Source organism: Eurosta solidaginis, chromosome X (genome assembly GCF_040869045.1).
Source record: "Eurosta solidaginis isolate ZX-2024a chromosome X, ASM4086904v1, whole genome shotgun sequence".
NCBI lineage: Eukaryota > Metazoa > Arthropoda > Insecta > Diptera > Tephritidae > Eurosta > Eurosta solidaginis.
This window is the reverse complement of record NC_090324.1, coordinates 122,976,807-123,004,022: the sequence shown is the minus strand read 5'-3', so window position 1 is coordinate 123,004,022 and position 27,216 is coordinate 122,976,807. Positions and strand designations below refer to the sequence as shown.

The window sequence follows — 27,216 nt, the reverse complement described above, 5'->3', positions numbered from 1 at the left end:
TCTCCAATTCCCGCTATGAAAAATTCAAAAATGAGGAACAACAATAATAAAATTCGATCAATTCATTATATAAGTTTTACTAGTTAGATCGCTAAATTAGGTATTGGTTAATACTTTTGAAACCAAAAAAAATCGTTACAAAATACTATCAACTCTCAAATCTGCAGCAAAAAAAAATTATACAAAGTATCACAAAAATCGAAACGAAAAAAAAAAATCATCAAAAAGATGGTAGGTCTAACTTCCGCGTGGTGTTTCAGTCAGTTTGGTAGGGGCACTCCAGGTAAAATCAGAAATGAATACTCGAAGCTTTCGGCATAGAAACAGCAATATAATTAAGGGGAAAAATCAGAAACACTCGAAAATGGAATGTGAGATAAATTAGTTTGCCAGAACTTCACAAAGGTGTTAGATAATGACCCTATCGGTTGGTTAGCTTACATACAGACGAGCTTAAACCAAAGTTCCAGATAGCTAACATCCAAACGCTCGTGAAATCTGCAAAATCTTAACTCCTCTAAGGAATCTTCGAATAGGTACATTAGCTTCAGCGGTCAGATCCGCAGACATCAAGCCTTTAGGGTTCTGCAATTCCAGCTTCAGCTCTGAACTACTCTGACTACCTAGACATGGCTTCAAGAAACTATCAATTAAATTGCTCAAAACAAAAAGCATGTAGCAAAGTTTCGCGATTCCTATCAATCGACTTTGATTCACAAAAAAAATTAAAAAGGTTATATAAAAATTTTCAAAAAAAACGAACAGACAAAAAAACGAATATTCCAAGAGGGAATAATTGGTAGGGACCACAAGTCTTCGGCGACAATCTAGTAGGCCACCGGTCATCGGTCAGTCGGTCCCTGCCCGGGCGCCATTTTTTGTTACGAGCCCCTTCAGCCTTTTCTATCAATCTAATTGTAAAACTAGTTACAAAGATCTTAATTATATCTGTAACAACTAACCTTTTTTTCTTGGGTATTGATCAGAAATAAAAAACTAACCTACCTCAACAATATGTACATTATATATTTTATGAGTTCGGCGACCTTGCCGCTCACGAGAACTTGGAGTTAAGTAGAAAGATTAAGAAACCAAAACAAAAAGTATTCCTCTAATTCTCTTGGTTTTACAATGAGATGATTCAAACTCCACATGGGAGATGGGTATTCATATGTATGTACGAAAGTACGTAAAGAAAAATGATGCGAACAACAAAAAGAAAACTTGCATCCATTTGCATATATGTACGTACATACATAATTTGGTTATGTATCTAAGTACATGTCAATTATGTTCTCTATCGTAGCATTTATGTATACTAAGTAGGTTGGTGGATAAAATGGAAAAAGTAAACTTACTTATGTGTTTTCCAGTGGTAATGGTTTGCTTACTCCAACGCTGTCCCACGAAGCAGGCCTTCCTTGCTTGGTACGTAGCTGCTGGTATACGCTCATATGCTTCAAATATTATAATCAATTTTATCCAACCAAATTTACATTAGCAGATATGTGTGGTTATTTCTATGGCCAATATTGTATATATGGTTTGCGAAGGTCGCATAAAAGGGGTCAAAGAATAACCGCCGCCGACGGGAGCGCCAGCAAAAAAATAAATGAATTTAAGAGAATGGTGAGCAATTGGAGCTAAGAAAGTCTCCAAACACTGGCAAATTCAAAGTTTTGGTTTTTGATTTCTTCGATCTTTTTCTCAAAAGAGCGATCAGAAAATTAATAAAATGGATAGCGATTTACAACACCTTGTGGAACTAGGTCAGTTTAACAGCTGATCATATGGTTTTCTTTTATGTTAATGTACATCGATTAGCTATGTTGTTAAAATGCAATAACATAGTTACGATTAAATGATCCTAATATTCCTTGTTCAAAAGTAGATATAACAATTTAATAAAAGGTTTATATTGAGTAACTAATTAGAAGTTACTACCAATTCAATTAACATTGTTTAAATATGTAGGAACCTAGGAAGATGGTTCTATTGTAGTTTCTTCAAAAAAATTATTTTCATTAGGATTTTCTTCTTCTTCCCTTCTTTGCAATGGTATAATTTTTTAAGTGAAGTTAATTATTAATAAATATTTTCTTAATCTATTCAAAAGGTTACATACAAGAATTAAGGCAAAATAATGAGAGTAGTTATTATGGCAAATTCATTCCTTTGTGCTTAGGTATGCTTTCTATAATTATTTAGACTAACAGGTAAATCTAAAGGTAAGTATAATTCATGTTTTCAGGAGACGAATATTCAGGAACTAAAGATAAGTTTAGTAGTAAGTATAATTGAAGATGTTCATTGTAGGTTATGACAAAGTAAGTATGCGCATGTACATCTACATGCAACTGGAATCCAAATCCCTTGTTTTTATTTTTACTTTATAATGTGGGTCTTCTAACTCTGGTCTCTAGTGATTTCGGATCTGAAATGGAAAACCGCCTTTTCCATTATCGGGTAAAACCGCGCTGATTATAAACTTAACTTTCACATGTTTAGGGTTTACAATTATAAAAGTTAAAACTCTGTTAAAAATTCATTATCTAAATGGTTGTATGTAAATTTTGCCGGATCTGTGTAGGTCGAGAGGTTATGGTTTTGCTGGCTTCAGGAGTACCACCGCAACAACACCAGCTTCACATTTATGTTTGCAGGCCACTGTTTGATAGGTGCACGATGGCCAAATCACTGTAGGAATCTTTATCTTTATGCCGGTAACTGGATGCGGTGCCTATGAGGCTAGGACTTTTCGAAGTCAGGCATATTATTTCGATTAGTTAAGACACTATTACTTTATATAACCGCAATAAAAAAAACTGGGACTTTTTACTGGAGTTGATTTATGTGTTCGTCAAGGAAGTTCTTCAGGAAAAGAACGCTCTTATGCCCGTATATGAGCTCGAAGCCCATATGGTGCTTATGCCAAATAGATTGTCTTTATATTTGGTTATCAAAAATCATATGTTAGCAGTGATAGACTGACGGAAGTTGCATTTAGACTAGTGTTAGATAGTGCAGGGTGTAGCAGCACCACCCAAAATTGCACATAAGCGGATATGTACGAAATTAGAAAAAAAGTATATGAAAACTATATGTATGGCTGATCTATGCATGTACCCACGGTACAACATTTGCGTGAAAACGGATGATGATATCAGCACAAACCTGCCTTTGGCCAAAACCCGAGTAGCCCCAGTGAAAACTCTTTCTCATCCACGCCTGGAACTTTGCAGAGCCGTGCTGTTAGCTGAAATCACCGAAACAATTTTCCGGAAACTCAAATTGGGACCAGTGAAAGCCCACCTTTGGACGGATTCAACTCTCGTCCTCGCATGGATAAGGAAACCGCCCTGTTCCTGGTCCACTTTCGTCGCACATCGGATCACAAAGATCATCGACATGATCGGAAATAGGGACTGGTTCCACGTAAAGTCAGAATCAGACCCAGCACACTTAGGCATTATAGGATTACCTGCGTCTGACTTGGTACACAATTCGTTGTGTTGGCAGGGACCTTCTTGGCTGCAAGAAGACAATTCCCACTGGCCAGCACAAGATACCGAACATAACACCTCTATTGAGGGAAAACGGGAAAAGGTTCGTGCAAAATCTGTAAATAACAACCCTAACATCCTTGATAGGTTTTCGGACTTTTCAAGAGCGGTGCGGGTTATATAATACATTGTTCGTTTTCTTCGCAGAACACATCAAAAAACTAAAGTTCCTTTCAACAGGCAGTCTCATGCAATAGCACCTGATGAAATAGAAACAACCACACAACGATTGATAGCAATATGCCAAAGGCAATACTATCAAGCAGAGTACGCAAATTTGAAATCAGGGAAACTAATTCATGAGAAGAGTGAGATTTTACCCTTAAACACATTCATCGATACGGAAGGTATAATTAGAACTGGGGGGGGGGGGGAGGATTGACGCATCCAAAGATAAGCCCTACAATGAGCGTCACCCCATTATACTTCCATACGCCTGTAAGTTAACCAGACTCCTAGTTGAATTCATGCATAAGATCTCCCTCCATGGAGGAAACCAGCTGATGCTGCGCCTTATTCGCACTCAGTACTGGATTTCGCGTGTTAAAAACATGATAAAATCTGTCATCCACAACTGTAAAGTCTGCACTATTTACAAGAAGAGGGCACAGAATCAACTTCACAACACAGGGGTCGACTTCGCCGGACCATTTGACGTAAAGTCTTATCGAGGGAGAGGGTGTAGGACGTCAAAGGGATATGTCTGTTTGTTCGTCTGCTTTTCGATGAAAGCTATTCACCTTGAAGGAACAAACGACCTTAGTACCGGGTCCTTTGATGTCTTATTGATCACAAAGGAATAGTGTAATTAGTACCCGACAGCTAAGCATGTGCTCAAAATATTTAGATTGTGAATAATGTAGTTCTTACGCACATGCGTGCACTTTGGAGATATTCTCTATAATACAAAGATTTCATCCAATTCATATTTTCTAAGTTAACTAGAGCTTACGGGCATATTCAGACACGTTTTGTGACGTTCCAAATCGGCACCAAACGCCGACCTATAGCACAGAGGGCTGACCTTTCCTATAATTCTACCAATCAGTCTCTTACTACATCAAAGCTTGCATGTGAATTTAGACTTTCTTCAAATAAGCTATTGGTTTGGTTGTTGTCGGTGTTGCAGCAAAGAAGCTACTCCTCACACACAGGAGTACGAACTGGGCACTAAACATAACGAATCACTCGGCTATGCTAGATGCCAATAGTAACGAGGAGCTTACTTCCTCAACTTCGAAATCTCTTTCGAAGATAAACTGATTGGATAAACTGAATGGGCAAGTCACAGCTGGTGCGATTGCCGGTATGAAAGCAAACAAGGACGCGGACGAGAGAGCGCCTCTTTCACCAGCTGTGAATCCCAATAACTCCATAATTAGTTCAAAAATTAGCTTAAACATTTATTTGTAAAATTCAAAAGGTAAGGGTTTTTGCCCTAAATCAACAGCTAAGGAGCCACATATTGATGATGAAATCGTGCAGTTTCTGGTAAAACATGGTGCCGTCATCAATGCTTCAGACAAATATGGAACCACACCATTTATGCACGCGTGCAAAAATGGATATACATCTGCTGTGAAGACCTATCAGATGAGACGTGACAGATATGTCATTCGATGCTGTGGATAACCAAGGCTGTACACCTATTTGCCATGCAATAGAAAATAATCGTTTGGGTATTGTTAAATTATTAGTCGAAGCGGGTGTCAATGCAACAATTGCCAATACAAAGGGCTACACACCAGTTCAAGTAGCGCAATTTCATGGATTTTATGATATGCTTGCACTTTTGCCAAGGGAGAAAGATACCTATGTTATGCCACCTCAATATTTTGGCTAAAACACTTTGCGAGACTATATACCCTGAATCTTTTTAAAATCCGACTGCCCAGAATATGTTCAAGAAATAAATGCTATAATTTTGTCCTTAAATATGGGAAAGTTCTTAGAATAATTCGCAAAAGAAAAAAAATTTCAAAAAATTTCACTTCGCCATGGATGACGAACAAATGGTGGATATCGGCATTCAATATCCTATTTTCAGAATGAAAATGATGAAGCGACTACTTGATTTCCATTTGCATCACTGGTACAAAATTCTGTCGCCAGAGTAAGCAGATCCTCAAAAGAAAATTTTTATGAAATTTTAATGGTTACTGCTAATCATTTACAACATTCGGTGATAATAACAGCAACTTTACGTTTTGTAAGAGAAAACAAGTAAGGACGGGACTGTCTTCGGCTGTGCCGAAGACTTCATACCTTTCATGAATGGGGCTGAACAATAATCTTATCCCGTTCGTAATCTCCAAATAATGTATAAGATAAGAAATATATAGTGAACAGATGTACATACCTAAACGATTTTTAAGATAAATATAAAATAAACAAGTAAAGAAGGTTAAGTTCGGGTGTAACCGAACATTACATACTCAGTTGAGAGCTATGGTGACAACACAAGGGAAAATAACCATGTAGGAAAATGAACCGAGGGAAACACTGGAATGTGTTTGTATGACATGTCTATCAAATGAAAGGCACTAAAGAGTATTTTATGAGGGAGTGGGCCATAGTTCTATAGGTGGACGCCATTTAGGGATATCGCCATAAAGGTGGATCAGGGTTGACTCTAGAATTTGTTTGCACGATATGGGTATCAAATGAAAGGTGTTAATGAGTATTTTAAAAGGAAGTAATCCTTAGTTCCATAGGTGGACGCCGTTTCGAGATATCGCCATAAAGGTGGACCAGGGGTGACCCTAGAATTTGTTTGTACAATATGGGTATCAAAAGAAAGGTGTTAATGGGCATTATAAAGGGAGTGACCCTTAGTTCCATAGGTGGACGCCGTTTCGAGATATCGCCATAAAGGTGGACCAGGGGTGACCCTAGAATGCGTTTGTACAATATGGGTATCAAACGAAAGGTGTTAATGAGTATTTTAAAAGGGAGTGGGCCTTAGTTCTATAGGTGGAAGCCGTTTCGAAATATCGCCATAAAGGTGGACCAGGGGTGACATAGAATGTGTTTGTACGTTATGGTTATAAAATTAAAGGAATTAATGAGGGTTTTAAAAGGGAGTGGTGGTCGAGATATCGCCATAAAGGTGGACCAGGGGTGACTCTAGAATGCGTTTGTATAATATGGGTATCAAAAGAAAGGTGTTAATGAGTATTTTAAAAGGGATTGGGCCTTAGTTCTATAGGTGGACGCCATTTCGGGGTATCGCAACTTAGACTTTGTTTGTGCGATATGGGTATCAAATGAAAGGTGTTACTGAGTATTTTTAAAAGGGAGTGGATCTTCGTTCTATAGGTGGTCGCTTTTTCGAGATATCGCCATAAAGGTGGACCAGGGGTGACTCTAGAATATGTTTGTACGATACTGGTATCAAATTAAAGGTATTAATGAGAGTTTTAAAAGGGAGTGGTGGTAGTTGTATATGTGAAGGCGTTTTCCAGATATCGACCAAAATGTGGACCAGGGTGACCCAGAACATCATCTGTTGGATACCGCTAATTTATTTATATATGTAATACCTGCCAAGATTTCAAGGGTTTTTTATTTCGCACTGCAGAACTTTTTCATTTTCTTGTACTTAATATGGTCGGTATCACAACCATTTTACAAAGTTTATTCTAAAGTTATATTTTGCGTCAATAAACCAATCCAATTGCCATGTTTCATCCCTTTTTTCGTATTTGGTATAGAATTATGGCATTTTTCGTAATTTTCGATATCGAAAAAGTAGGCGTGGTCATAGTCGGATTTCGTTCATTTTTTATACCAAGATAAAGTGAGTTCAGATAAGTACGTGAACTAAGTTCAGTAAAGATATGTCGATTTTTGCTCAAGTTATCGTGTTAAGGGCCATGCGGAAGGACAGACGGACCACTGTGTATAAAAACTGGGCGTGGCTTCAACCGAAGTCGCCCATTTTCACAAAAAAGAGTTAGCGTCATAAAATCTATGCCCCTACCAAATTTCAAAAGGATTGGTAAATTTTTGTTCGACTTATGACATTAAAAGTATCCTAGACAAATTAAATGAAAAAGGGCGGAGCCACGCCCATTTTGAAATTTTCTTTTATTTTTGTATTTTGTTGCGCCGTATCATTAATGGAGTTGAATGTTGGCATAATTTACTTATATACTGTAAAGATATTAAATTTTTTGTTAAAATTTTACTTTAAAAAAATTTTTTTTTAAAAGTGGGTGTGTTCCTTCTCCGATTTGGCTAATTTTTATTAGGCGTACATATAGTAATAGGAGTAACGTTCCTGCCAAATTTCATCATGATATCTTCAACGACTGCCAAATTACAGCTTGCAAAATTTTAAATTACCTTCTTTTAAAAGTGGGCGGTGCCACGCCCATTGTCCAAAATTTTACTAATTTTCTATTCTGCGTCATAAGTTCAACACACCTACGAAGTTTCATCGCTTTATCTGTCTTTGTTAATGAATTATCGCACTTTTTCGGTTTTTCGAAATTTTCGATATCGAAAAAGTGGGCGTGGTTATAGTCCGATATCGTCCATTTTAAATAGCGATCTGAGATGAGTACTCAGGAACCTACGTACCAAATTTCATCAAGATATCTCAAAATTTACTCAAGTTATCATGTTAACGGGCGGACTGACGGACGGACGGACATGGCTCAATCAAATTTTTTTCGATCCTGATGATTTTGATATATGGAAGTCTATATCTATCTCGATTCCTTTATACCTGTACAACCAACCGTTATCCAATCAAACTTAATATACTCTGTGAGCTCTGCTCAACTGAGTATAAAAATGGCAAAAAACCCCCTTATCTGAACGATCGGTTGTATGGGATATATATTATATATAGCTCTGATCGAAATGATTTTTTCAGAAAATCTTCTATGATATATTAAAATATTTATCACCGAGTTTCACGTTTATACTTTTTAAATTAAGGAAGAAATTGCCAAAAATCTTTCTATCTGAACAATCGGTTGTATGGGATATATATTATATATAGCTCCGATCGAAATAATTTTTTCACGAAATCTTCTATGATATATTAGAATGAATATCACCAAGTTTTACGTTTTTATATTGGAAATTAAGGGAGAAATTGTCAAAAATCTTTCTATCTGAACGATCGGTTGTATGGGATATATACTATATATAGCTCCGATCGAAATGATTTTTTCACGAAATCTTCTATGATATATTAGAATAAATATCACCAAGTTTAAGGTTTTTATATTGGAAATTAAGGGAGAAATTGCCAAAAATCTTTCTATCTGAACGATCGGATGTCTGGGATATATACTATATATAGCTCCGATCAAAGTGATTTTTTCTAGATATCTTCTATGATACATTAGAATATATATCACCGAGTTTCACGTTTATACTTTCTAAATTGCGGCAGGAATGACCAAAATCGTCTTATCTGAACGATCGGTTGTATGGGAGATATATGTTATAGTGATCCGATCCTACCGGATCCGACAAATGTCTAATATAATACAAAAATACATCCTTGTGCCAAATTTAATTTAGATATCTCAAAATTTGAGGGGCTAGTTTGCGTTCAAACAGACAGACGGACATGGCTATATCAATTCAGTTCGTCGCCCTGATCAATTCACTATACTTAATGGTGAGTCTATCTTCTATATTTCTCAACGTTACAAACATCGGACCAAAGTTAATATACCATTTCATGTTCATGAAAGGTATAAAAAATCAAATGTGATGAGCTGGGTGTTGTGTCACAGGATCAGCTAGGTACATTACAAAACCACTTGAACGCGTACCGCACGACAGGGTTGTAAAAGAATGCATTCATATGCGAATGCAATCAGTTGAAATCGAATTCAATGACTCCAATTTCGAATGCACTCATTGACTAGCTTTTTGACTAAAGAATGAAAAAATGAAATCTGAAGTCCTTTTGAAGTCACGACTTTGAAGTCATTTAGAGAAGTCTCTTACTGACTTAATTTTTTGAGTGAAGTCACTAACTATTTGCAACAAAATTTATACAAACTACTTATAATGATCTATAATAACAACTCTATTATAAAACAATATGTATTATTAACAAAATATAAACAAATGGAACTTATAGTGAATTATTTACTTTTAAAAGCAACAGCTTTTCGAATGAGTCATCTGATAGACGTCCTCGACGTGGTGTATAAGTAAGGAGGCAAACGAAAATAGTCTCTCTACGGGGGCTGAGGTAGGCAGAGGTGCGTTGTAATTAATGTACGCCCTTTTAGTAGTAGGATAGCGGTGCAAGATGGTTATAATCGGAAACTTATCAAACATATAGGCTATAAACTCGCCTCCAATAGACGATTGCGACAGTTCAAGTTGTTGTGAGGACTCGTCTGAAAAAGACCTTAAAAATGTTTATCAATTATTTTAATTATAATTACATATGTGTGACGAAATAGATTGCCATTACCTATAAAAGAAAAGTCGAAAAATTGACTATTTGTTTCTTCACTATTATCGACTCGCTCCGTATCTGTATTGAATTCGCTCACCACAATGCTCTTCACCAACCCATTGACCTCGACAATTTTTCGTTTGTGAATTCTGGATTTAGGGATCGAACCGATCTCAGTTTTACCTCAGATTCGTTACTCGCTGAAGATAATGCATGGCCTGAGTTAGTTGCATTTTCCTATATTTTGTTCTAATTGTTGCCAGCGTAGGTAACAGAAAGCCATACATCATCCCGTTGTCTTTTTGCAAAAACTGGATAGCATCTGCGATTTATGGCAGCAATTGCAAATACTCCTCCAAATACCTTATATCGCTCTCGTGAAACTTCGTCAATTCGAACTTTTCACACAAAGTGCTTAGTTTTTCTTTGTGAGAAATTAAACCTTTAATGGAATCATATAAGGAATTCCATCTCGTTACGATGGGATATTGCAATTGGGAGCCTAGCACCGAAACAATGATCTCAGAAGTCTTCGGCCTGTTTATTTTGTTCCAAATATCAGAGCATTTTTTTCATTACCTATAAAACATTTAAATTTACTTTTAATAATCCTATTTCTCTTGGAAAGTTTTAAATTATTTGTCTTAATAATAATACGTACCTAGTTTTTACGTACACATAAAACTTTCAGTTCGGTTTATTTCGAAACACATTTATAAACGAATTTTCAAAGCGACTTGAAAACTTTTTGCGTTTTACTTCATGTGTCGTAAGAAATTCGTTTTGAATTACATAATTCGATTTTATGTTCGTATAAACTAGACAACAAATTATAATAACTTACATAGTTATGTTTATCATATGAAGTATCAGTCTTCAAAATTCTCAACACATCAGTAGTAGCCAGTAAATTTAGGGTGTGAGTGGCACATCTTATATGTCACGGCAATGTATTTCCGCCAAAATAGTGGACAAGTCTTCCAATTGCATCTCTTCTAAATCTTCAACGTCGTTACTGCCATTAGCGTCGAGGAACATTAAAGGTGTATTAACACCAAATTCCTTAAATGCTTTGACAAAATTTGATCCATTATCAGTAACGGTTGCAACAATTTTATTTAGTGTGAGATCGTAAGTAGTATGAATTTCAATTATTGCATCATGTATACGGTCGAATGTGTGTGAACCGAAAAATCTCTTACATGCCAAAGCAACAGATTTTCTTTGGCTTTTTCTAGCCAATGACATGTATAGCCAAAAAAACTTCTGTGCTTAGTTGACCACACATCTGCTGTAGTGCAAACAATCACTCAATTCCATTTTTAACTTGTCAATCATGGATGTGTATGTGGTATTTACTAATGATGTTGCTGTTGGTCTACTCATTAATTTTAATTTTGGATTTTCACACACAATCAACTTCTTAAAAGATTTTTTCTCCACCGCAGATACTGGTAACCTAAGATCCGCAATATAGGAAATAATTAATTTATTGAAAACACCTTATTTGCTGCCGTTTGTTTGTGGTGTATCTAATTTTGTTTCTTTATATTATTTAAAAACTGCTACATGTTTTAATCGTAAGTGACGAATAAAGTTCGATGTTATTTGCGTCGAACCTTGCAGCTGCTTTTTACATATGCGGCATTCAGCTACCACCCCATTTCTTTTGCGGTGAAAGTCAGTTTTGTTCAACTACATAAAAATATTCATTAGAATAAACAGTTACTATTAAAACAGCAGTTATTAAAAATTTCCTGCGGAAACCTAAACTGCTCAGCCAAATAAGATAGGAAATATCAAAATAAATTTCTTACTACCGTTTAGAAAAGCATCTGAAAATCAAGGTGTGAAACCGATCAAAATAACGTTCCGGTTTCGGTTTTGAAAAAAGAATCGGATTTAATCGGTTACGGTTACGGTTTCATTTCCACTCCTTGCTTAAAATTCAATCTTATTCTTTCTAAGTGCCTTTTTTCGTCCATCAAAATGTTTGCAAAAATAACTTAAGCCATATTGACTGACTAGTTCAGTTTTTAAAAGTTTTTTTATAACCTACATGCTTAATAACTTTAAAGTATTTAAGTATTGTATTGCTCTTAAAGTGGCGATATCCACGGCTTCTTCAGAATTGCCACTCGTTGTTAAACCGGTTGAAGATGGCTCGTCACTTGTTTTTGATCTCTTACTAGTAGAAGCCTGGTTGAGGAACAAACATCTCTTTTTCCTGTTTTTGCCACTTTCAGCCTGTTCGCAAACAATCAAAAATAATAATTTAGGAAAAATGATTGGAACGGTCTAAAGTCCACTAAAATTTCCATATACATACATATGTATATGAAGGGGTAGTGCTACTGCCATAAGGAGTACATAGAAACATTTTTTATTACTATCGATATCAATTGGTGAAAAGATTTTTTTTCATTTTTTCCGTAAATGTTAAAAATAAGTTATTTTTCAATTTTTAAATTTCGATCGCAAAATAAGAGTTATTTTCCAATTTTTAAATTTCGATTTAAATTTCTTTCTTCGCGATAAACTTTTATTTTCGATTTTATATGAAAAAAAAAAATCAGAGGTAACTCTTATTTTCGGATGGAAATAAAAAAGTTTAAAAATAACTCTTATTTTGCGATCAAATTTAAAAATTGAAAAATAACTTTATATTGCGATCGAAATTTAAAAGTTGAAAAATAAGTATTATAACCAACTTATATAATAAAAGTAGCTGTTATCTGAATGGTGACTTCATTTTTGGAGTCCCAGTCAAAGAATTAAAAAAATGGCTGCAACCATTTTACGATAAATCAAGTTAATATTTATTCACAAAAGAATGCATTCTTTTACATCTCTGCCGCACGACAATAAAAGAACCTAACAAAACGACAGAATATTTAGCATCATTTTAGTCCAGCAAATAATCCTTTATAAATTGACTATGATGAGCATTTAGCTGAGCGCAAATGATTTAAACTCAAAACTTATTTCAAGTACACCACAATTGTTATTGGGATTTCTGTGTTCATTGGCCTCAAAGTTCGAAATTTTTTTGTTTTTTTTTTTACCTCCTAAAGTCGCAACCTATTAATTACATTGATAAAATAGTGTTGTAACTAGCAATATAAAAATTAGATTTTGTGAAGTATGAAAATTTCGAATATATATATATTGAATATTGAATTCCTTATTAAAATTTAATACAAATGATCTGAATCATTTTGAACCTCCCAACCAAATATCCAGTCAGCATACCTCAGTGGCTTCGTCTCTACTGGTCTATGGAACTAAGTTTAATGCTTAGTGAACTGTACCCCACTTTGGTCAATAGCAAGCACATCCGTGGGTATGTACATATATCTATATCGAAAGCTATTATTGGTGCCATTACTTATAGTTTATATGTAAAAAATATATATGAATACATTCACAAATGTCGAACCAATAATAAATGTTTAGAGCCTTGCGAATCAACTTCGTTTTTACAAAAGTAAAAAGATTTTTTGCGCGCCACACATTTTTTTCGGGAATGGGCTTTAGATACATGTTTTCTCTTGTACGCATTATGTCTTAAGTTAGTTTTAATTCCATTATAATTAGCTTATCATGGCTATTATGCAAACATTCAAACATCATGAGCATCTTACCAACTGTGGTTATACGATTTTTACTATTTTGTTGATCGACAATACTGGTGGTGTTTTAACGCCTTTCCACCGTTGCTCTGGTGATACTGCTCGCACAACAATGAACAAATATGTATACGCCAAATCACGATAAACCGGGATAAAACTTCTATGCTCTTTGTCGAAATAACTATTCACTTGATGAGTTTGTTAAAATCACAAATTGTTATAAATTAATTCACATACTAATGTTAAAAAATTTACCTCTTAAAAATACAAATTTTCTTCTCTTTACGTATGACAGTCGACCAGTCGGAGTTATTCAGAGTAAACTACCAGTGAAGGTTAAAAGTAATGAATAATTGAAGTACCAGAAGAGGTAAAACAGTATTCCAAATTTGATCAAAGCGAATCTAAAAGAAATCTATAGAAGCTGATTAGTATTAATTAAATTTACAAATTATCATCTATTTACCCTTTTTACTCCAGCCACGCATAAAAACGAAATGAATGAAGAAACGGCAAAGTTATTTACCGTTTACATCAATTCAGTTGAAAATTCCATTCTCAACACGGAATGAATGTTAATTTTTTTTTTTTTGTATTTTGCCGTAGGCATAATTATGTATGTATGTCTTTATACTTTGTCTTCCACGCACGGCGTAATGCTGCACAAAATGTGCAAGCGGGTACCGAAAAACCGCAAGACACAAAATGGGGATCGGATCTTTTTTGACCCGTGCGGGCGTCTCGTACCGTCCTATTACATACATGCACACCACAAAACCAGCACGACATCATCACAAAAATCATACTTTACAAAAAAAAACAAAAACTTTTTTCTTTTTTTCTGGTTTTTTGCATTCAGTTCCCATGGTTTTATTGGCTCGTTTTTTTGGCTGGGGGGGAGGAATTGTTCTTTTCAACAAAAACATCACAAATACGTATGATTTCAGGTTTCGGTACAAAAACAAGAATCCGACTCCCGAAATGAACCGGTCCCGAAATGAAAAATTCAGTTTCTTCTACAGCCCTAAAATAAAAAGAAAATCTCTACATATTCACTCTACAAACTCACCACACCAGCTATCAGCTGACACAGAACCATACAACAGGGCTGCACGTAACATTTAGCATAATGATACATGCAGATAGAACCCGTCGTGGAGAACGCCTCGCGAATCTGAAAATTCATGTCAGGGGACAGCGGCGTTTTATTGTAATGCGGTGACAGGCAATTGCAAGTGGTTATCAGTGACCTTCTAAGCGGTTTAATTTAGTGTATGAAATTTGCGATCCCCTAAAATATTTAAAGTGAGTTATTTTATTTCATGGCATCCATCCGAAGATCTGATATATTTATGTATAAGCACATTTAGTTGGTAGAGCTTCGAATTTAACTATGATTTCTTCTATGCGTTATGAGCTGGCGCACACTGTTCAATGCATAATGTCCATTTGATTTTTTTCATTTTAACATACGTTTTTTAATAAAACACCTCCTGACTATCTTAAATACGCATTGATTTGGATGGGTGGCTTGGAATCACGTCCTTTCCAACCTCCCGCACCCCGCAGTCCCACCAATTGTGTTAAATATGTATCAGCTGCTCGAAATCAAGTCCATTCCGACAGCACTAATTAATAATATAGTACAAAATTTACAATGTATACTCCCTGCAGCGAGAACACGCATGTTTTGGCAGGATGCCTATCTTTTCCGCATCTGATTGCGACCCCCCTAATGCAACTCTGGAATTCGATAACGGATTTTAACTTATAGCCACCCACACCATCACCGCCACACGCATGTGCATGCACGTACATACCCGTGTATGTGTGTTTTTGTCAGCACCCATGCTCATGCATGCCGGCGATTATGTGTGGGTGACTTTCCCCTCCAAACGGAGGATTTTTTCGGGCAAACGGTTGTCGCCGGCGATACAACCGGCTTCTAACAGCCAGCCAATACACATCGTTGCCAGCGATCTCTGCCGTTGCTTTGTACTACAAAAAGGTAATACTGTTTCTCCTGTATATTTAACATCTACCAATAAAATCACATTAATTTTAACGAGAAATCTCGTCTTATCTTCTTTTATATTCCAAACCGAACCCGCTCATTGAAATCGAACTCGGTGCGCCCAACTACCTTCAGGAGCAGACGCACCTCGGCCGAACAATATTTAAAATTAAAAATTTGCATCCACTGTACCTCCTCCTATCCATTGGTTAATTCACTTCTAATACAAACTACCTTGCTCTTGCACCAAATGTAGGTACTCAACTTTTTTTTTATATATAATATGATCGGAAACCCTCGCTATTAGATTAGTGTCGATTTCCATACGATTAGTTACAATCATTTTATTCTATATGTTTTAATTTTATTTTGTTTGATAGAAATAGTCAAAGTTAGGAAATAAGTCACCTGTATTTAGATTTGGTATTAGTTAGAAATGAAACAAGTCATAAGCTAGATAATAGGTATAAGGGATTCTATAGAATAGAGAATATTGATAAGAATAATAATTTTACGTTAATACCTCATAGAATAGAAAGTAGCGATATAACTAGTAAAGTAATTCATAAAAATAGGCTTAAACTACTATAAAAGTTTTAGTAATAAAACAAATATTTTAACCAGGAAATCTAATTACACTTGTAAGCGTTCCACTTTACTCATAACTTCTATTAAGTACTCGCAACTTAATATGTACACATGTCAAAACGTAGTCATACAAAAAAACAAACCTCAATATAATATGTACACATGTAAAAAGCAAATGTAAACAAATCAAGAAGAAAATAAAAACTACATAAACAAATAGATTTCTTGCTTTTTTGTATCAAGTTATCATTATGTCATAAATTAGGACAACACAACGATTGAATGTGAAAGAACAATTGAAATTTTTTAACACAAGCGAATTTCAAGTGGGTCTTAAAAGTAAATGATACAAAAAGACTCACTTAAAATTTAATTGTGTCACTTGAATAGCCATACATAATCAGCACGCGTACATTATGTATGACTATTCTTCAAAGGCGGATGGTTTAGCATGACTTGAGATGCAATCTATGCATTCTACTTTCACATTGTTTTGTCTATTCATTACACTATCACTTTGGTCGTTAAAACAAACTTCTGGTAATACTACGCACTCATTTAGTCTATGTGAGGTCCTCATGGACCGGCCAGTTCAACCTAATCTAACTACACCGTTAGAGCGATTTTGGGAAATAGAAGACACCACTATATATACAACTACAGAAGAAGATAATGAATGTTTACAATTCTACGAAAATACAACAGAAAGAGATTCGCATAATCGATTTATCGCCAGTTCACGGTTTAAAGAGAAAATGAATTAGGAGACTCTCAGAAACAAGCAATGGCCAAGTTTATTAATCTTGAAAAAAATTCGCTACAAATAACGAGCTTAGGAAGCAATATGTTTTTATGAAAGAGTATTTAGAAATGGGTCATATGAAAAAAGTGCAATAATTCGTGATGGCAGTCTAACAACTAAACTCAGAGTAGTATTCGATGCGTCAGCAAAAACCTCAAATGGGAATAGTTTAAATGATATCCTTTTAATAGGGCCACGACTTCAAAAAGATATTTTTGATATCATATAAAATGGAGGCTTTGGCAATATGTGATTACAAGTGATATTGAAAATATGTATCGGCAAATTAGGATAGCAGAAAATATAAAGAATACCAATGCATATTTTCGAGAGAAACCCATTAAGAGACCATAAAAGAATACAAACTTCAGACAGTGACGTATTGTACAGCATATGCCTCTTTCCTTGCAACGAGAACACTGTAAGAGATTGCTAAAATTTGCAAGTCCAACAACTCTTTTATTTAATTAAAATATAATACAAAATGACTTCTACATGGCTGATTCAATGACAGGAGCTGATTCAAAAGATGAATTTAAATCCATTCAGCTAGAAATTTCGACAAAACTAGGAAAATATGGGTTTCACTTAAAAAAGTGGATGTCGAATAACACTGAAATAGTTGCAACAAGTCCTAATAACAGCGACAACGAAGTGATAAGGATTGCAGAAGATGAAACAATCAAGACGTTGAGAATACAATAAGATCCCACTAAAGAGATATTTGGATTCAATATTATTTTTCGATGGATAAGCCATTAAAAACAGGCAAGCGTTATCCAGTTTAGCACGAATTTTCGATCCAATGGGTTGGTTATCACCAATAACAGTGATAGCGAAGTTATTTATACAAAGACTCTGGTTGATGAGACTTCACTGGGATGAATCTCTTCACGACAATTTAGTAAAAGAATGGCAAGAATTTATGCAATATGTGCTATCAATAAAGGCATTAAAAATTCCAAAACTGATTCAAATTTTGAGCTGCATGTATTTGCAGATGCAGCCGAAAAACTCACGCAGCGGTTATATATGCTAAAGTCGTATCAATAATAATCAAGGAATTTAGAGAAATTCCGCTTATTTGAAACCTTATGCTAACGTTCGAATCACTAACTGTTGAATAAATCACTCCACTATTTAGTATTGCAACCTGATCTTTATTTAGATTACTTCAAGAGTAATACTTTACAATTATACTTCACAACCAATAGCGTGTTTAAATCAAAACTGATTCCTGACTAGTCAGCTTGCGCTGCTTTTATACTCCACGTTGCTTTATTCGCATATTTCTACTAAAGTCTAGACGTTTCGCCTTCTAGAACTGCTGTATCTCCTGCTTGGTAATTGAGCTACATATATGCGTGTATATGTGTGAGCAACTAACTTCGGCTGATGACGACATGTGTGTGTGTGAGTTATTCTTCGTCACCTTTTATGTACGTGTGTAAACGGATTAAATTCATGTATTCATGTACATGAGAGTGGCAGCTTGCTTTATTGTTGTTGTGCTTTTATTACTAACAGCTTAGTGATGCTAAAATTCGCCACACTGCCCCCCACCTAAGTCTGATCTTCCCGATCACACAAATCTCTCGATCCAACCGCTGCTAGCCTCTACAAATGAACCAACCTGCTATTTCGTGGTTTCCCAATTGTTTGTATGCGGTAGATGGCATCACTGCTCCTCTTCACGACTTTGTACGGGCCTTCCCAACTGCACCAAAATTTGTTAATTTTTGTTGTATAACAGTACCAATCCCCCTCAAAGAAACATTCCGAAATGTTGTTCTCGTCGTACCTGTGTTGCATCTTGCTACACATTATCATAGTTCGCTGCATCACACTCTGTTGTTTGGCCACTGGACTACTTCGTAGAGATTGCGCTTGCCAGATTGGCTTCGCATAATCAGTATCGTTCCGACCTTTTACAACAGAAGTGCGCTCTGGCTTGAAACCACCCTTGCAGTATTTCTGGGAAATCCTTTCGTTCGTTTTAGTGCGTCCGTTAGGGTTTGTCAATGCCAGTGTTTCCCTCGCAGGTAGCTTCGGTTTTGATTTGTTTGGCCAATTCGTTCCACCCTTTCCCGATCTGCTGCGTTTGACTTTTGTGATTTTTTTCGAATCTCTTCCACCACCACTCGCTTACTGCTGAACCCTTGCTCAAAACTGAAGTTAAGTGGAACATCCTTGTTCTTATTCTGCATAATCCTTCTCTGTATTTCGATCCTGATGTCATAGTCAACTAAGAAATCCTCTCCCAATATGACTTCATCAACGATTTCTGCCACAACAAATTTGTGTAGAAGCATGACCTTCCCAATTAAGACTTCACATACCACTTCTTCCTGGACTTGGTTATATTCGCCAGTAGCTGTACGCAATCTTGCTACAGGTAATGGCTTTACTCTCCTGTTGACAAAATCAGATCGAAATAAAGAACGAGATGCGCCCGTATCTACAGTCAGTACACGCTCCTTGCTATCCACATTTCCTTTGATGGTAAGACTGCTAAATTTTCTTCCAATTTGTGAGATAGATATCACAGGATATTCAATAGCTGGGGCAAGTTCTTGCTTTACATCTGACTCGCTTTTGCTTATCTCCTCCAGCTTTGCGTTTACGTCCAGCCAAGTTGGAACTACCAGGACCGGTGCTGCAATGACGTGCAATGTGACCAGGGTTACCGCACTTGAAACAATCCATAACTCCGGCATTTTTCTGTTTTGATCCCTTCAGTGCTTCCAAAATTGTGTCTATCCAATCTGGCCTTTCCACTTCCACGCGATTAGCTTTGTATGCGGGCTTACTCAAAAGTGACGCTGTAAGTGCATTGGATACCGTTTCACCAAATATTGGCTTTGGGTTTGCGTATGTTGCTCACTTCGTTTCCACATCTCGTATGCCATTTATAAAGTTCTGGATTTTTACCCTCTCGGTGTATTCCGCGTGTGCGTCCGCATTTGCTAGATTGGCCAGACTTTCAACATCCGCCACAAACTCCTGCAAAGTCGCATTGGTTTTTTTGTAGCGGGTTTGCAACTCAATTTGATATATTTGTTTCCCATGCTCGCTTCCGTAACGTCTCTCTAGAGCGACCATCAATGCTTCATAACTAATCCGCTCGTACTCTGGAATAGTCTGTAAGATTTCAGCTGCAGGCCCTTCAAAGCCACGAACAGTGCAGCAACTATATCTTGCGCATTCCAGTTGTTCGCTGCTAACGTTTTCTCAAATTGAAGCTTGAATACCTGGAAAGGAACAGAACTATCGAACGTTGGGGATTTTACCTTCAGAGTAGACGTTGAAGTGATTGGACGGTTCAATTGTAACTCTTGAATCCGATCTTTCGAAGCATCCACTTCGGCCTCCATTTTATCTTGTCGTTCACTAAAATCCTACAGCTGCAATGAAAATTTTGTTTCCTGTACCTCCAGCTTTGTTGAGATACCCTCTTCTTGTGCTTCGAGCTGCAATGTTATGCGTGCCTGTTGTTCTTTTAATTGTTCTGAAATTTGTGACGCCATGTATGTTTTCTGTTCTTCCAGTTGAGTTTCCATTTTGGTTTTTATACGGTTCTCTTGGGATGCCAGCTGCCATGACATGCTTGTGGATATTTGTGATGATTTTGCGGACATTTGTGCCGATATTGCAACCAATATCATGTTCAAGTCTGTATTCGCCATTGTCTGCGGATTTTCATTTTTCTCTTCCATTTTTGTTGTCGACTCTTCCACATCAAAAAAGTGTGAAAAGTGTGTTCATCGAGGTCGATTCCTTCAGATTCCATAGCTTCCCGTAGTCGTGATTGTTGCTCGGATTTGTTGCCAGTTGTATTCAAACCGCGAACTTCCAACTCCTTTTTGAGTTGCTGGGTCTTTAATTCACTTAATTTCGCCAAGTCCTTGTTGTATTCAAAACCTTCGGAATTTATTCAACAATTCCTCTTCTGACACCAATTGTAACGAATTTAGAGAAATTCCGCTTATTTGAAACCTTCTACTAACGTTCGAATCGCTAAAATAATGAATAAATCACTCCAAAATTTAGTATTGCAAACTGATCTTTATTTAGTTTACTACAAGAGTAGTACTTCAAAATTATAATTCACAACTAATAGCGTGTTTAAATCAAAACTGATTCCGGACTACTCAACTTGCGCTGCTTTTATATTCTCCGTTGCTACATTCGCATATTTCCACTAAAGTCTAGCCGATTCGCCTTCTAGAACTGCTGTATCTCCTGCTTGGTAATTGAGCTACATATATGCGTGTATGTGTGAGCACCTAACTTCGGCTGATGACAACATGTGTGCGTGAGTTATTCTTCGACACCTTTTATATACGAGTGTAAATTGATTAAATTCATATACATGAGAGTGGCAGCTTGCTTTATTGTTGTTGTGCCTTTATTTACTAATAGTTTAGTGATGCTAAAATTCGCCCCAATAACAATAGCTGCCGGTAAAACCAAAGTCAATCCAATTAAGAATCAAAAGACGTTGCCAAACTAGAATTATGTGCTGCTCATCTCCTTGCAAAACTGGTACAAAACATACAGACAATTATGAACCGAGAAGTTCAAATATTTGCTTGGAGCGATTCATCTATAACATTAGCATAGAAGAAATTGCCGAAGTAAGGTTAAATGCATTAGAACGAGAGTAGAAGATATCAAATTATTGTTCCAACCGCAAAATGGCAACATGTTCCAACCAAAGATAATCCAGCGGATATAGCATCCAGAGGGATATCGGCAAACAAATTACTAAAAAGGAACATTGGTGGGAAGGTCCTAATTGATTACAAAAAAATCAACCTCAATGATTGTTTGTTTGTTTGTTTATACATTATTTTCTTATAATAGTTAACAATTTTCATAAAAATATTACTAAAATAATAACAATAAAAAAATAGTTAATGGCATTAAATGTTCATTTGTATTATAGATGCTTGTGGGGCGCGTAGTGATAATGAGAGAACATATGTGTATATAAAAAAGAACAAAACCAAATAAAAGGGAAATATGTTTAAGTGAGCTTAATATAGCTATTGAATATAAAAAAACTGGAGGTGCAAAGTAAATACCTTCATATAATTAGTTCTTACTATATTTTAAAGACAGCGAGAAATTACATTATAGATCGCAGCTGAATTTCCATATCCTCATGATTGAAACCAAGAAGCCACTGCTTCACTTCCCTCAGGAACACAGTTTGCCTTCTAATCGTTTGTAACTCTGCAGGTAGTTTATTAAATAATTTACATGATATTGTGATGTAGAAGTTACGAAAAAGAGTGGTCCGAAACCTAGGCACGGTTATGCGAGAAGACGATTTGCTTCTTAGACTGTAGCGATTGTACATAGGGCTATGTGTATACCCGCCTCTATTAAAGAGAATTTTTAAAATGATATAAGTGACGTAAGGGAAAGATATTAAGTTTTCTGAAATTATCCATAGAGTGCCTTAGACGACCAGTGTTCCAAATTCTTCGAATAAGACACTTCTGAAGGACTAACAGTGATCTAATCTTAGTGCTGTAGGCACCACCCGAACAACTGACCCCGTATTGCAATTTTGAGTGGATTTATCTATGATAGCATATATTTCTTGACAGCAGAGATATGCGATGACCAACTTAGATTTTGATTTATTATAATACCCAGATATTTGAAATTAGGAACAATTTCGATCTCGAAGCATTTCTTGTCGCATTTTGCAATTTGTTGAGCACAACCTGTGACGCATGCAATCTGACGCATGAAAGATTATTTCGGATCTTGGTAATTATTTACTAAAGTACATTAACTTAATTTTACTGCTTACCACGAGTTATGGCTTGCAAACCAAGATCTTAACAAATAAACATCATAATTTATATCAGCAAAAAGGTTAAAAGAGTTATTAGACCCGTATGCGATGACAAGGTCATCAGGAAAGGCAGTAACTTTACCAATAAATGGTAACGAAAATATAGAGTTAATGTAGATTAAAAACAAAACTTGCCCAAGAACCGAGCCCTGGGGTACTCCTAGTGTTATAAGTCTCGGTTTACTTAGATTACACTGGATCACAAATTCTAATTTTTTTTCTGCACCAGAGACGCCATTATGAAATTCCTATGTAAAACCACCCCCTGACTTCGAAAATCAAGGTTATTTTTATACTCAGTTGAGCAGAGCTCACAGAGTATATTACCTTTGATTGAATAACGGTTGGTTGTACAGATATAAAGGAATAGAGATAGATATAGACTTACATATATCAAAATCATCAGCATCGAAAAAAAATTTGATTGAGCCATGCCCGTCCGTCCGTCCGTCCGTCCGTTAACACGATAACTTGAGTAAATCTTGAGGTATCTTGATGAAATTTGGTATGTAGGTTCATGAGCACTCATCTCAGATCGGTATTTAAAATGAACGATATCGGGCCATAACCACGCCCACTTTTTCGATATCGAAAATTTCGAAAAACCGAAAAAGTGCGGTAATTCATTACTAAAGACGGATAAAGCAACGAAACTTGGTAGGTGAGTTGATCTTATGACGCAGAATAGAAAATTAGTACAATTTTGGACAATGGGCGTGGCACCGCCCACTTTTAAAAGAAGGTAATTTAAAAGTTTTGCAAGCTGTAATTGGCAGTCGTTGAAGATATCATTATGAAATTTGGCAGAAACGTTATTTTTATTACTGTATGTAATCTTAATAAAAATTAGCAAAATCGGAGAACGACCACGCCCACTTTAAAAAAAATGTTTTCTAAAGTCAAATTTTAACAAAAAATTTAATATCTTTACAGTATATAAGTAAATTATGTCAACATTCAAATCTAGTAATGATATGGTGCAACAAAATACAAAAATAAAAGAAGTTTTCAAAATGGGCGTGGCTCCGCCCTTTTTCATTTAATTTGTCTAGGATACTTTTAATGCCATAAGTCGAACAAAAATTTACCAATCCTTGTGAAATTTGGTAGGGGCTTAGATTTTAGGACGATAACTTATTTCTGTGAAAAAGGGCGAAATCGGTTGAAACCACGCCCAGTTTTTATACACAGTCGACCGTCTGTCCTTCCGCTCGGCCGTTAACAAGATAACTTGAGCAAAAATCGATATATCTTTACTAAACTCAGTTCACGTACTTATCTGAACTCACTTTGTATTGGTATAAAAAATTCGACTATGACCGCGCCCATTTTTTCGATATCGAAAATTATGAAAAATAAGAAAAATGCCATACTTCTATACCAAATACTAAAAAAGGGATGAAACATGGTAATTGGATTAATTTATTGACGCAAAATATAACTTTAGAAAAAAACTTTATAAATTAGGTGTGACACCTACCATATTAAGTAGAAGAAAATGAAAAAGTTCTGCAGGGAGAAATAAAAAACCCTTGAAATCTTGGCAGGAATACTGTTCGTGGTATTACATATATAAATAAATTAGCGGTATCCAACAGATGATGTTCTGGGTCACCCTGGTCCACATTTTGGTCGATATCTTCACATATACAACTACCACCACTCCCTTTTAAAACCCTCATTAATACCTTTAATTTGATACCAATATCGTACAAATAAAGTCTAGAGTCACCTCTGATCCACCTTTATGGCGATATCTCGAAAAGGCGTCCACCTATAGAACTAAGGCCTACTCGCTTTTAAAATACTCATTAACACCTTTCGTTTGATACCCATATTGTACAAACGCATTCTAGAGTCACCCACGATCCACCTTTATGTCGATATCTCGACACGGCGTCCACCTATGGAACTAAGAATCACTCCCTTTTAAAATACTCATTATCGCCTTTCATTTGAAACACATATCGTACAAACAAATTCTATAGTGAACCTTGATCCACCTTTATGTGCGATATCTCGAAAAGGCGTCCACCTATAGAACTAAGCCCACGCCTTTTAAAATTCTCATTAACATCTTTCATTTGGTACGACGAGACGAAAAAGTTGGGTCCACTTGTAACAGCAGCCTTAAAAAATAATAAAAATGTCACCCTGTTTCCAAACTGCTGCAACACCCGTTGTCTAGTGTGAACGAACTTGGAAACAGAGCAATTCGGCTCGGCAGAAAAAGGCCGGCGATTATTATAAATCTGGACATTCAAATGAACAATCAAACAAGTGCGAGCAATTTAAAAACTAAAATATTTGTAACCAATAAATACAACACTTAGTGCATAGGATTAAAACTATTTATTAAATAAAGAAACTGAAAACTAACATTTTAAATAAAAGTACCGAGGAATAAATTAAAATACCTTGTTTGGTGTTTGATATGTGGAATGTGCAGTAGGGTGTGAGCACAGGGACCATCTTTTCGGAGGTTCCAAGAATGGAACCTCACATGGCGACCGTGACGCTGGAGCTTCAGTCATTTCAATTTGGCAGCGACGGTGAGTAGAGTGGAGTGCAGTGAAAAAAAAAACAAATTTTAAATTAAAATAAAATTTTTCTAACAAATATCTAAAAATTTTTAATAAAAACGGAAATAATAAAGTTTTTCTAAGAGATATCTAAAAAAATGTGTAATAAAAACGGAGATAATAAAATTTTTTATAATAAATTTATAATAAAAACTGAAACAATTTAATTTTTCTGACAAATATACGCAAATCTATAACGAAAAACAGAAGTAATACAATTTTCTAATAAAATACATTCAAATCTACAACGAAAAACAGAGTTAATACAAATTCCTAACTAAAGTCCATAAATTCATAATTAATTTAACTAAATTTCACAACTAATTTATAAAAAGCAGCAGAAATAAATTTTTTCTCAACTAAATCTACGACTACAAACGAATATAAAAAGAAGCAGAGATAACACAAACCAAAAACTACCGGAAATAATAAGAAATTTAAAAAAACATAGAAAAAAGGGTAATTATAATTCGAAAAATTAATTCGCCTACGTAAGAGCAAACTGTACCCCCAAGCATCGGAATTTCTAACGGCATTCCTCCACCTACTCACAAAAAGGCACAAAAACCACGCCATATGCATATACGAAGCAGCAGCAACAACACCAGCAGCGCATTTATACTGGCAGCGCAGTAGCAACAGCAGCACCAACATCGCAGCAGCAGCGCAGCAGAAGAAGCAGCAGCGACTAAGGCGAAACCTCGGAAGCAGCATTTAAGTATATTACTATATTACTTATATATGTATATGCAGTTTTTATGCAAATTTTTTCTACATACATTTACGTATATATATAAATTTTTTTTTTTGGATTTTGATTAAAACGGTGGTACTGTTGAACAACCAAATAATAAAACATTTTGGATTTTTTTGTATTAAGCGGTGCGTCCGTCTAAACTTAACTACTCATACTTTTTCAGTTTTCAATATTTCTAAAACTTTTGAACCATTTTTCAACATTTGCAGACTTAAATTTAAATATTTTCTCTCATGTTTCAACTCATTTTACAAATTTACATTTTCTTCACATTTTTCATATTTCCAAATTTCTAATTTAAAACTTCTCAAATCATTTTACAAATTCCCATACTTTCAAGCTACCATTTTAATTTGAAATCTTCAAATCATTTCACAAACCTTTCATTTAAAGTTTCACATATGTGTATTTCCATTTCTCAAATGTTCATTATACTTCAGCTTTTTTTTTTTTAAACGTACATTCTCCATAAAATTTTCACCATATAAAACTAAGTGAACTAGATAATAGTTTACATATAATTTGTAAATTTTGGATTTTTGATATAAACGGTGGCTGGTGGAAAACCAGTTCAGATTTTTTTTTGATACATGTGGTGGTTCCGTTAAAAACCAATTAAGATTTTTTTAATACATGCGGTGGTTCCATGCAAAACGAACTAAAATTTTTTTTTAAAACAAGCGGCTGTTCCGTGAAAAACCAATTGAGATTTTTTGAATAAAGCGGTGCGTCCATGATTACCACATTTCTGAGATTTTTACCAATTCATATCTATACACTTTTGTGCCATTTTGAATACAATTACTTTTTTTTACAGATTTTTCATACAAGTATACTGCAGTTTCAATTAATTCTTTTAGTAAATTGTTAAATATTTGATGTATATTGGAACGATTTTCCGTCATCCCTTGTCAAATTTGGTTTTGAGACAAACCGGTTTCGGCGTTGTGCCATCATCAGTGTCGAT

The 27,216-nt window shown here is 35.5% G+C and overlaps 1 pseudogene; it reads left to right on the top strand.

The window, feature by feature from the left end:
• The first annotated feature begins 1,735 nt into the window (after positions 1-1,735).
• LOC137235121 (uncharacterized) lies at positions 1,736-9,379 on the top strand (annotated as a pseudogene).
• The last annotated feature ends 17,837 nt before the right edge of the window (positions 9,380-27,216 follow it).